We start from the raw sequence: 13,464 nt of genomic DNA, 5'->3' as shown, positions 1-13,464 counted from the left end.
GTCTGTGTCAGGTTTGTGGGTAAGGATGTAGAGGACTCAAATGCAAAGTATTATTTGCTTTTGTAATTCATCAAATAAAACAAAAAAACAAACAAAAACTATACCCGAGGAGAACACACACACACCCAAACAAACACGAGCCATGCTCCACAAGAACATTTGGCCAATGTAACTTGGGGTCTGATCAAATAAACTCACGTATCCACATGACTATAAATATTACTGTTTCAAGTTAGTTTGAGGCTGGATCATCTTAACTCTGTCAACTGATTGAACTTCGACTTTGACTCCTGTGGCCCAACCTCCTGTGGGAGGAGGTTCAACCAACTGAGTTAAAACTTGAACTCTTGAGTTGATTTACCCTGACATGGGAAACTCTGAGTTTTAGTTTTCAGAACAGCTGATTTGAGCTATTTCAATCAACTCTGAGTAGGCTGACTCGCATACACCACAACTATGAAAAAGCTATGATCAATGGAGCTCTGAAATTAAGTTTCACAAATGGCAACAGCACCCGACAAAAAGACGTCTGTAACGTCTCAGGGTAGAAGATGAAGCTCCAGGCAGAGATCCAAACACTCAATATTTATTTAAACTGAAGAATACTCTGAACAGTGTGCGTGCACAGAGTGCTAACACAAACATTGACCAACAACTGATGAGTGAGAAGGGAGAACTTAAATACACAGATGATGAGAACAGAACAGGTTATGACGATGATTACAAATAAACTAATTATACTAGACAGGTGCACTGAACTAATGATGATATTTATAATTAACTAAACAGTTGAAGACAGTGATGAAGGTGAAAACAAACTGAAAGTCCATGAAAACATGACATAACCCCCTCCCCCCCCCCACTAGGCGCGACCCGCGCCGAAGGGAGCAAAACCTGGGAGGGGGGGTGGGCATCCTGGAGTCCGGGACAGGAGGGTGACCAGGGTGAAGGCGGACGGACTCCAGGATGGCCCCGATGACCAAGGCGGAGCTGGCAGACCCTCGGGCTACAGGGCGGAGCTGACGGACCCTCGGGTGTCCAGGGCGGAGCTGATGGACCTTCGGGCATCCAGGGCAGAGCCGAAGGACCCTCGGGCATCCAGGGCGGAGATGATGGACCCTCGGGAGTCCAGGGCGGAGATGATGGACCTTCGGGCATCCAGGGCAGAGCCGAAGGACCCTCGGGCATCCAGGGCGGAGCTGAAGGACCCTCGGGCATCCAGGGCGGAATAGGAGACCACCCCTCTGGCGGATCGGGCTGGTCCGGAGGCCATGGTGGGACAGGAGACCACCCCTCTAGCGGTCCTGGCGGATCGGGCTGTTCAGGAGTCCATGGCGGGAAAGGAGACCACCCCTCTAGCGGTCCTGGCGGATCGGGCTGGTCAGGAGGCGTATTGTGCTGTGCTGGACGGGTCCAGCGGTGAGGGCTCTGTGCTGGACGGGTCCAGCGGTGAAGAGGGCTTTGAGCTGGACGGGACCAGTGACGAAGAGGGCTTTGAGCTAGATGGGATCAGCGATGGAGGGAGTTCCAAGAGAGGCGGGACAAGTGTGAAGAACCACTCTGTGGGTGCAATGCTGTCAGTTTCTTGCACGGCGGGCATGACGCTGTCGGCATTGGCTTCTGCGGAACTTGCGTTAGATGCGGTTGACTGGCGATGTCCTCTCCAGCTTCACCTACGGTGAAGGCTGAACCACTCAACCACAGCACATGATCCAGGTAGGCGACAAAGTTTCCCGGGAAAGTGGCTGCTGGGGTGAGCGGAGTGAGGAGAATTCCCATCTTATAATTTTTTCTCTTACTTTTTAGGGTCGGTCAATCTGTAACATCTCAGGGTAGAAGATGAAGCTCCAGGCAGAGATCCAAACACTCAATATTTATTTAAACTGAAGAATACTCTGAACAGTGTGCGTGCACAGAGTGCTAACACAAACATTGACCAACAACTGATGAGTGAGAAGGGAGAACTTAAATACACAGATGATGAGAACAGAACAGGTTATGACGATGATTACAAATAAACTAATTATACTAGACAGGTGCACTGAACTAATGATAATATTTATAATTAACTAAACAGTTGAAGACAGTGATGAAGGTGAAAACAAACTGAAAGTCCATGAAAACATGGCATAACCCCCTCCCCCCCCCACTAGGCGCGACCCGCGCCGAAGGGAGCAAAACCTGGGAGGGGGGGTGGGCATCCTGGAGTCCGGGACAGGAGGGTGACCAGGGTGAAGGCGGACGGACTCCAGGATGGCCTCGATGACCAAGGCGGAGCTGGCAGACCCCCGGGCTACAGGGCGGAGCTGACGGACCCTCGGGTGTCCAGGGCGGAGCTGATGGACCTTCGGGCATCCAGGGCAGAGCCGAAGGACCCTCGGGCATCCAGGGCGGAGATGATGGACCCTCGGGAGTCCAGGGCGGAGATGATGGACCTTCGGGCATCCAGGGCAGAGCCGAAGGACCCTCGGGCATCCAGGGCGGAGATGATGGACCCTCGGGAGTCCAGGGCGGAGATGATGGACCTTCGGGCATCCAGGGCAGAGCCGAAGGACCCTCGGGCATCCAGGGCGGAGATGATGGACCCTCGGGAGTCCAGGGCGGAGATGATGGACCTTCGGGCATCCAGGGCAGAGCCGAAGGACCCTCGGGCATCCAGGGCGGAGCTGAAGGACCCTCGGGCATCCAGGGCGGAATAGGAGACCACCCCTCTGGCGGTCCTGGCGGATCGGGCTGGTCCGGAGGCCATGGTGGGACAGGAGACCACCCCTCTAGCGGTCCTGGCGGATCGGGCTGTTCAGGAGTCCATGGCGGGAAAGGAGACCACCCCTCTAGCGGTCCTGGCGGATCGGGCTGGTCAGGAGGCGTATTGTGCTGTGCTGGACGGGTCCAGCGGTGAGGGCTCTGTGCTGGACGGGTCCAGCGGTGAAGAGGGCTTTGAGCTGGACGGGACCAGTGACGAAGAGGGCTTTGAGCTAGATGGGATCAGCGATGGAGGGAGTTCCAAGCGAGGCGGGACAAGTGTGAAGAACCACTCTGTGGGTGCAATGCTGTCAGTTTCTTGCACGGCGGGCATGACGCTGTCGGCATTGGCTTCTGCGGAACTTGCGTTAGATGCGGTTGACTGGCGATGTCCTCTCCAGCTTCACCTACGGTGAAGGCTGAACCACTCAACCACAGCACATGATCCAGGTAGGCGACAAAGTTTCCCGGGAAAGTGGCTGCTGCGGTGAGCGGAGTGAGGAGAATTCCCATCTTATAATTTTTTATCTTACTTTTTAGGGTCGGTCAATCTGTAACATCTCAGGGTAGAAGATGAAGCTCCAGGCAGAGATCCAAACACTCAATATTTATTTAAACTGAAGAATACTCTGAACAGTGTGCGTGCACAGAGTGCTAACACAAACATTGACCAACAACTGATGAGTGAGAAGGGAGAACTTAAATACACAGATGATGAGAACAGAACAGGTTATGACGATGATTACAAATAAACTAATTATACTAGACAGGTGCACTGAACTAATGATGATATTTATAATTAACTAAACAGTTGAAGACAGTGATGAAGGTGAAAACAAACTGAAAGTCCATGAAAACAAACTGAAAGTCCATGAAAACGTGAGTCAATACGTAAGTTTAATTCTTAATCACTGTTAAAATATCAGAGGTAAAAACTGGCAAGCGGTAAGTTATTAAACTAATTATCATTTTCATGGTATCCCAAGGGCAAAAAAAAAAAAAAAACACGTGGCAGCAACTAAAAATTAAGTAGGCTATAAAAACATGATTCAATCAGGTTAAGCTTTATAACCATAGATATCATATAATAAAGGCTAGATGTCTCGTGCGCGCTGCTGGCCAATGGAGGTCGACGTCCGCACATGGGTCATCTTACCACAGGGAGCTCGCTCACTCGTAACATGGTGCATGTACTTTTAAATAACCATAACTTGCTCAATTTTCTACCGATTTTCAAATGGTTTGGTTTGTTATAAACATCAGAGATGTAGTTGTAATACTACATACATATGAACAATTATAACAATGGACTTCCATATGAAAGAATTATAGCCACGTTAATAACGTTTGTAAGAAACCAAACTGTTTGTAAATCCGTCAAGATTTCAGCGAGATAAGAGGATTTGTGTGCGTGCTGATCACTCACCTTAATTCACAGCTTCCCTGTGGTAAGATGGCCGCCGGTGATGCCGGAAGTGACTCCGACGTAAGACATCTAGCCTTTATATGTATATCTATAGCTGCGTTTTCACCGAAATTACCTTTTTTCCCAGGAACTTTTTTTGCCCCAGACCGGTTGCTTTCTGCCTTTACACCGCGGTCTAGAGTACCGGGAAGGCAGCCTAAACTGCGCACAACTGCTCCTCCCAGTCTGCGACGGACAGTACTCAGTTTTGAGCGTCACATTTATAATAAGTATGGAGGAGATTCAAACTGTGCTGCAGTTATGTATTGGTTTACTAACGAGGTAATTAACAAAACAAAATAGACGAGCACTGATACTAAAGCGTGTTCAGAAAGCTCGTATGCGTATAAAATTAGACAACGTATGTTATCAGTTACTGTGAGATGCCTGGGACGAACGCGCAAATATTTCCTCTTTCGTAAATACGCTTAAAAAAAGCCTGAACCCCGTCTATCAATCACAAATAGTGACAGTCTTGTAAATAGTTGTTTGTTACCTCAAAGCACTATTTCAATCCTGTTATAGTAAATTTGTAACATGGTTTGGAGTGCTTTGCAATAGATGACAATGTGTAAACATAATAATGACTTAATAATAAAAGCTGTGGCAGAAAAGAGACGAGCACCGATAAAGCGTGTTCAGTAAGCTCGTAATGTTAACGTTAGATATAAAATTTGTATGTTATCAGCTATTGCGGACATTGACCGTGAGGTGGCTGGGACGAATGCGCAGAAAGTTTCCTCTTCCACAAATACCCTTAACAAAGCCTGAAACTCGTCGCCAGTCCACCAGTTTTTTTTATTAAATTCCATATTTGCAGACAGACAACTCTGCATGAAGCCATGACACGAACCGCAATAGATTTTTTAAAAAGGGAGGTTAAAAATAAATAAAATGCTGCATGGTGTCATCCAACCAAAATGCGGCGTGAACACAACCAATCAGCTTGTGCAGCGCACGAGTCCCACCCCTGAAAGTTCCTGAACTTTGAAAAAGTACTACCTCACGAGCAGGGACTATCGGAGGGGGAAATATTTACCCGGAACTTCATTTAGACCCTGGTTCTTGCGGTGTAAACACATTGAGTACCAGCCCAAAGTTCCTAGTTCCTGGGGAAAGTTCCTGACAAGGAAGCCCTGCTGGGAGAGGATGATTCCTGCTCTATCCTGGCGTCAGGCAGTGAGGATTGGGCGAGCTCTGAGGATCTCGCGCCCCCTGCCCGCACATCGTCAGGCAAGAGAGCGTCCATCGAGACGGAGCTCATGCGGATACTCGCACAGGCCGCGGCGAGCCTCGGCCTCGAGTGGTCTTCGCCCGAGCAACCCGCTCACAACCGGCCGGATGGCTTTTTCCTGCCTACATCTAGACCAGCGCCCTTTCTTCCTGAGCTTCACGAAGAAGTCGCTAAGTCCTGGACGCCCCCTATTCAGCTAGAGTGCGTCCTGCTGTTTCTGTGGCATTCTCTGCAGTTGACGATGCCAAGAACAGGGGATACCTTTCGCTGCCGCCGGTCGAAGAGGCGATAGCGGCCCACTTATGTCCGCCCTCCGCTGGACAGCGCGCTAAGCTGGCCCTACCCTCGAAAGCTTGCCGCATGACATCAAGCCTGCTCCGCCGCGCTTTCCCCGCCGCCGGGCAAGCTGCGTCAGCGCTGCACACCATGGCCACGTTGCAGATCTTCCAGGCCGATCTCCTCAGAAAGCTGGATGAGAAAGGACCTGACGCGATCTGCATGCCAGACCTAAGAAGCGCCACGGACCTCGCTCTCCGTGCCACTAAGTCCGCAGCACAGGCCATTGGACGGAGTATGGCCTCTCTCACTGTGACCGAGAGACACCTGTGGCTGACGCTCTCAGAAATGGCCGAGTCCGAGCGCACCGCGTTCCCCGACGCCCCGCTTTCTCCCGCTGGCCTCTTTGGATCCTCCGTCAAGGATTTTGCGGAGAGATTCGCAGAGGTACAGAAAGCGTCACAGGCTATGAAGCACTTCCTCCCGAAGCGCTCCAGCTCTGCAGCAGGCCGTGCGAAACCGTCTGCACAGAGCTCACAGCCCCAGCCACCGCCCACTGCCGCCACTTCGCAGCGCCACCAGGCCCGAAGCGCGAAGCCGTGCTCCCGCTCATCCAGCCGCCGCCCCGCGATACGTGGCCCGTGGCCTAGGATTGTGGTTAAGCCTATGATACTATGTAGTATGTTAGCATAAAGTTCGCTAGCATCATGCTAATGCCTAGTATTATTAGTTTTATATTGATATTGTGCTTATGTGTGTGCTCACCTGAAACGGTATAGTTATTATTTGAGTGTAATTATGGTTGAGTAGTAGAGAACTATGTTTTGGGTTGATAGTATTGCGAACTAGCAGTATGAAGGCTGTTCTTTAATTCAATAAGAATATAATGTGTCTGGTATTTTATTTTGGTTATTTGATATGTATAAGCAGCTAAAGCTACTTAAAGGGAAAGGTATAATAATTACAATTTATTAGCTTTACTAATTGAATCATGTCAGCACTGTTGTTTAATTGTATGCTGATATTTCTTCTTTTTGTTTATTGTTTATTGTAGAACCACACACATATTGTATGGAGACAGATAATCCTCTTCTGACTATCAATAAACCCATTGAAGAGATTCAAAGCATCCAATTGCATTCTTATCGACGCACCACAGTGGTCACTTATCCCCTACTAGCTAAAGTACAGTCCTATCAAGTCATCATTATAACTAGTTTCCGACAATTCCCAACCCTCACTGATATACAATTAGTTAAAACAAGTAGGCCTATCTGAATAAATGCAATCTGCTATTTTGGGCTGAAATCTAGGCTGAGATGGGAGAAGTGAAATAAAGCGTTTTCAGAAAATCAGAAAAAATTTTATGCGTGATATAAAAGTCATGCATTTAGAGAGCATGCTAAACACCATGTAACAATGATTTTGATATATAATCATATCAATAATAAAAGTAGTATTTCAATGTTTATTTTAACAAATAGTCTAATTTTCTATCATATACAATTGAATAAAATTAGCAGCTAGCTAACAACAATAGTTTCAGTTGTTATAGATCAGATCAGTTGTTTTAACCAGTCATTAAAATGAATTAGTTCAAAGGAATCACAGTAGCAGTTTTAACATTAAGTGGCATCTGACGCACAGAAGCCAATGGCATATGTCACTATGCGTATTGGCACATCCGGTCTTCATTGGCATGGCCCAGTGGATAGTGGCATGTGTCACTGACATCGCGACACACTGACACTGACATGACACCTGCCATTCTTGAGTGGAGATAGAGTGTAAGGCGCTTAGAAGTCGGACACTCAGAGACAGCGTTCTCCACTGCAGCTCAAGAGCAATGAAACATCTGAAGCAAATGGGCCATATTGTGTGGAGGCTTCGAATCAATCCGACACCCGTCTCAACGGTGACACCTAGTGGTCACTTGCAGGTGTTGACCTGAAACAACCTTGACGAGCCATTAAAAAAATGTGTTGCTTTTTTTACCATTGTATTTTTCTAATATGTGAAGCTTGTAACCTGTAGGCTCTTCACTGTGCATAATGTTATTTTGGTCCTGCAAAATGAATATTAATAAAAGAAATCAAGCCACAATGTCTCACTTTTTTAGAGATTTTTATTCAAAAATATTAATTTCTCTGCTGTGGAAGGACTTAGCCTACTTCTTTTTTTTACAGATAATTTCTCCAGCCTTTGAAAAAATCCTCTCACAACGGAAACTTGTCGCTGGCATGCAAAGATATTTTTTAGCTAGGACGTACAAATGAGGAAAGATTACGGCTCTCTCTTTCCGGTAAGTTAGTTGATTATGAGTTCTGGGCAAATACGCATTTTCACTTCCACTATGGCATTAGCTGTAGCATTGTGTATCATCTGGGTTTGATGGATACGAGTATCAAAAAGTTCCCATAAACACCCATCTCTTTTTATTTGGGGTTTCTAAACAGAAATGCTCCCACACCACAGATGTACGGAATCTCTTCTGGGGAGCCTCCATTTTATCTATCTATCTATCTATCTATCTATCTATGAATCTATCTGTGTATCTAGATATGTATCTATAATCTATCTATGTATCTAGATATGTATCTATAATCTATCTATGTATCTAGATATGTATCTATCTAATAATCTAGCTGTCTATATATATTTATATCTATGTATCTATTAATGTGTCACTATATGTATACTCTGTCTGTCTCTAGCCTATCAGTCAATGTGTTGTGTAAATTTAAATGTAAGTCTAAATAGCCTAAAACTAATGACGTGACATGGGTGTTTTGAATCACGCTTCGGATCAGTGTTTCGAAACATCTGCGCTTCGGGATCTCGCAAAGCTTTGGAACGACTGTTTCGCGTCAGCCATCCCTACCACCTTAAAGGTGTCTGGTACTCTTCTGAAGTCAATGGTATGAGGCTTGTCTTCAGAGTCAGGCCTATTATTTAACAAGATATATCTGTTTATTATACACTGAATATGCATAGAATTACATGTAAATATCAATTTTTCATTATAATTAATTCTTGTATTTATTTTATATAAATTCATAATTCATAATTCATTTTAAAATCATATTCTTATTACAAAATAACAATAATAATAATTTGCTTACTTTATTTGTTGATACGACCTGAAAATGCTGCCAGACTTCCGAACGGCCTCTTTTCTTGGCTGGTTCCATGCTGAACATTCAAAAGAGCTCACTCTCTGTTTCAGTCTCAGTCGGTCTCAGTTCACTAACGAAGCGCATGACACTTGAAACCTGCGCAAGGGGCTGTGTGTCGAAACAAAGCTTCGGACGTCACAGATCACGTGGTTAAGGCAAAAAGCTTCGAAGCCTCGGTGCCGAACGTCACGTCACTAGCTAATAGCCTGTATAGCTGCTGCTACATTGAGAATAGCATTGTATATTCATGTTATTATCATTCACAATGTAATTGTACTCAAGAAATGGACACTGAATATTGCTGTATTGTTTTATTACAGTTTTAACCACTACATGTAAATGAGGAAGCGTGACAGTAAAGTATCAAACTTACTACGACTTAGTCTTCATTTGCCCGGTTTAACTTGGTGTTTAGTCAGAGTTTCAACACACTGCACGAAAACACTAAAGCTGCTAAGACGACACCATTCTCTCTACACAGACTTTAAACGTGAAACGCTGATGGCGTTCACATGCACATTAAGAACTGGTTCTATAGTTATGTGCATTTGAATATATGTGCACAGGTTTGGATTTCCCTACAAACCAAGCCTAAACAAAGTACTGGTCTTTCCTTATAGTTTTAATTCAGAATTCGGGGTAGATACGCGAAACGGATTTTCCCGACGACGCCTTATCTGTAGAGTGGTAAAGGGATCCTCCATAGGGAGAGACTAGTTGGCACTTCAGCACTGCGTTGTCATCGGGTCCAGGCGAAGGTCCTTCGTCAGATCTGGATACGGCCTGGATCCGGCAGGCTGCAGGAAAACCTCGGGATAAACACAGACACTAAAATTAGCGTAGATGCCATTCTTCTCATGATGTAACAAGTACATCAGGATTTATGGGAAGTGTTCCCGGTTCCGGCTGACCTAATCTATGCAGCCTAACACTGAATTATAGAAGTCTATAATGTATTATGTGAATGCTAGGTCAAAGAGATGTGTCTTTAATCTAGCTTTGAACTGACAGAGTGTGTCTGCTTCCCGGACAATGGTAGGAAGACTGTTCCAAAGTTTTGGTGCTAAATAGGAGAAGGATCTACCGCCAGCAGTCGATTTAGATATTCTAGGTATTATCAACTGGAATTTTGAGATCGCAATAGACGTGAAGGAGTATAATGCGTTAAGAGCTCGCTCAAGCACTGCGGAGCTAAACCATTTAGTGCTTTGTAAGTAATCAGCAATATTTAAAAATTGATGCGATGTTTAATAGGGAGCCAATGCAGTTTTGACAGAACCGGGCTAATATGGTCATACTTCCTGGTTCTGGTAAGAACTCGAGCTGCTGCGTTTTGAACTAGCTGTAGTTTGTTTATTAAGCGTGCAGGGCAACCACCCAGTAGAGCATTACAATAATCTAGCCTTGAGGTCATGAACGCATGAACTAATTGTTCCGCATTTGTCAATGAGAGCATATGGCGTAATTTAGATATATTTTTAAGATGGAAAAATGCAGTTTTACAGATACTAGACACGTGACTTTCAAATGAAAGATTGGTATCAAAGAGCACACCCAGGTTCCTAACTGACGACGAAGACTTAACAGAGCAGCCATCAAGTGTTAGACAGTATTCTAGATTATTACGTGAGGAAGTTTTTTGTCCAATAATTAGAAACTCTGTTTTTTCAGAATTTAGAAGTAGGAAATTACGAGTCATCCAATTTTTTATATCCGCTATGCATTCCGTTAATTTTGTGAATTGATAAGTTTCGTTAGGTTTTGAAGAAATATAGAGCTGAGTATCGTCGGCATAACAGTGGAAGCTAATGCCATGTTTCCTAATGATATCTCCTAATGGTAGCATGTACAGAGTGTGTGTGTGTGTGTGTGTGTGTGTGTGTGTGTGTGTGTGTGTGTGTAGCATGTACAGAGTGAACAGCAGCGGTCCTAGTACTGAGCCTTGTGGTACGCCATACTGAACTTGTGATCGATAAGACATCTCATCATTTACTGCTACAAATTGATAACGGTCAGATAAGTATGATTTAAACCATGCTAGTGCAATTCCACTAATGCCAACATAGTTTTCTAGTCTATTTAAAAGAACGTTGTGGTCAATGGTGTCAAATGCAGCACTAAGATCGAGTAACACTAATAGCGAGATACAACCACGATCGGATGATAAGAGCAAATCATTTGTGACTCTAATGAGAGCTGTCTCGGTACTATGGTACGGTCTAAATCCTGACTGGAAATCCTCGCAGATATCATTTATTTCTAGAAAGGAACACAGTTGTGAGGATACTGCCTTTTCTAATATCTTTGACAGAAAAGGTAGATTCGAGATCGGCCTGTAATTGACTAATTCTGTAGGATCAAGTTGCGTTTTTTTAACAAGCGGTTTAATCATAGCCAGCTTAAAGTTTTTTGGTACAGTCTGTTATGGAAATTTTACATTTAGATGTGTTCTTTTTACTTAGATGTGTTTTTTACTTCTAGATGTGTATCACTTGTATTAACATTGAACATTTATTTGTACTCATGAAGCATTATTAAAGATATATAACCAAGCTTTTAGAAAATGCATAAGTTAGGACAAGCTTGCAGGAACAAAATGTTCGGGGTGATAGTCGGCTTAGTAGAAATAGACTGTGTACAACAAAATGTCAAAGTGACCTATTGTGTACTTCAAGTGTGAAAAGTATGTGCGCAGCTTTGATCAAATTAAAGATAGGCAAAATGTGTGAAAATGAAGCAGCTAAACAACAGGAAACTTTTGCAGACGTGATATTGCTCTGTCTAGATAGAATTTATGTTAGACGAGATCTTGAACAAAGACGTGTTGCCTTTTAAGGTAAACCAAGGCAATCTTTTGAGACAGACCAGGATGTGTTAAGGGTATATAAGCTGTGCAAAAAGGAGAAGTCGGGGCGCTTCTCTTATCAGACTCTGACTGATGTGTGAACAGCCTTTCTTGCAAGAAATAAAGATCTTTATAACTTTTGAAATCTCCAGCTGTCTTCCAATTATTATTTAAAGTCTAAAAAGAATTTCCACGTCAAGTCCTAGTGACAAAGATGAATTAATGATATTAAGAGGGCCCCTATAATTTAAGACAAGTTAGTAAGAAGTTACCTCCCTGCTCCTAAACGTGACACTTGGCTTCGTCAACCTAAGGGAAACTTTCTTTGTGGTAATTGTAATTACTGTGAGAATATGGCTAAAACTGCTACATTTATGGATGTTTAAATAATAAGTAATAAGACTTACACTATTAGACTTACACTATTAAGTCTAATAGTGTTGGAGAGATGGCCGCGTGAGCGTTTTGACGTGTTGATGCTTTCAAAATACTGGATCTATTCCTTGAGGGCTACTAGTCATCCAGGTCTCAATGAAGATTTTGACCTTTCACCCTTTTTATAATAATTGTGTCTTTATAGGGACACTGTATTGCTGTTCGTAAATGATTAGTAGCTTTTGAATGTAGTAGACCCAATTGCCATTTTTGTACACTATTCATGTTGTTTTAGAATCATCTCGACTATGAATTAAGAATTATGATGTGTAACTGGTTTATTGACTTTTGGTGCATATTGTGTGGAGTACACTGGATGTTTGCAGTACAGGGTGGGCCATTTATATGGATACACCGTAATAACATGGGAATGGTTGGTGATATTAAAGTCCTGTTTGTGGACTTCTAAATGGCCACCATGGTCACCACACATCTTGAGGAGTTTGCCCCCTCACATATACTAATGTGCCACAAACAGGACTTTAATATCACCAACCATTCCCATGTTATTACGGTGTATCCATATAAATGGCCCACCCTGTAGTGTCACTCGAAATGTCTCACTTGGTCTTGTTTGGTTTAACCTCTGGTATTAGACATGACCTGAACTATTGCCTCTAGTGGCAAAGAAATTGTGTTGCAAGTGCCAGAGTGGCACACCTGAAATCAATGCAACTATAAGTATGACTTGATTCTGTTTGTTACCAACACCCTGATGAAGGCCAGTGGGCCGATACGCGTTGGTGTTTTCTTTTTAACTTTTGCATCCTACTGAGTGCGTGGACCTGGATTTTTTTCCAAATTCTTTTTCATGAGCATTTAACCCTTCCATGAGCACCAGAGGATACAAGGGATACCAGCAGCGCTCCAGTTCCCTTTTGTCTAGACTTATGCTAAACCTGTTTTATAAGCAGGATTGATGATGTTTTGACTCATATGTTATATCTGATGACATCACATGAAAATAGAGTTGCCTCTAGTTTCAAAAGACATTGGTCTCCTTGTGTGTGTCATTTGCAGCTCAGAGCAGCAGGAGGTTTGCAATGACTTGTTTGATTGTGTTTAATCGTGTTATGTTCGGTCTCAGTCACCAGCTGGTGTGCCCAGGTCGGCCACTAGAGGGCACTCCTCCTCTGACCTTTGCCACTCAGCCATGAACTTCAGTCCCCATAATCCTTTGCCCGGACTCATCATGAATTATTGCTTTCACCTGTTTGTCATTATTGTTTGTCTCAGCCTATTTATACCATGTTCTCTCTGTTATTTATCATTGAGGTTTTGTAGTTGTTGT

Source organism: Squalius cephalus (genome assembly GCF_949319135.1).
Source record: "Squalius cephalus genome assembly, chromosome: 1".
NCBI lineage: Eukaryota > Metazoa > Chordata > Actinopteri > Cypriniformes > Leuciscidae > Squalius > Squalius cephalus.
The sequence above is the reverse complement of the archived record's forward strand: the minus strand, read 5'-3'. Positions refer to the sequence as shown.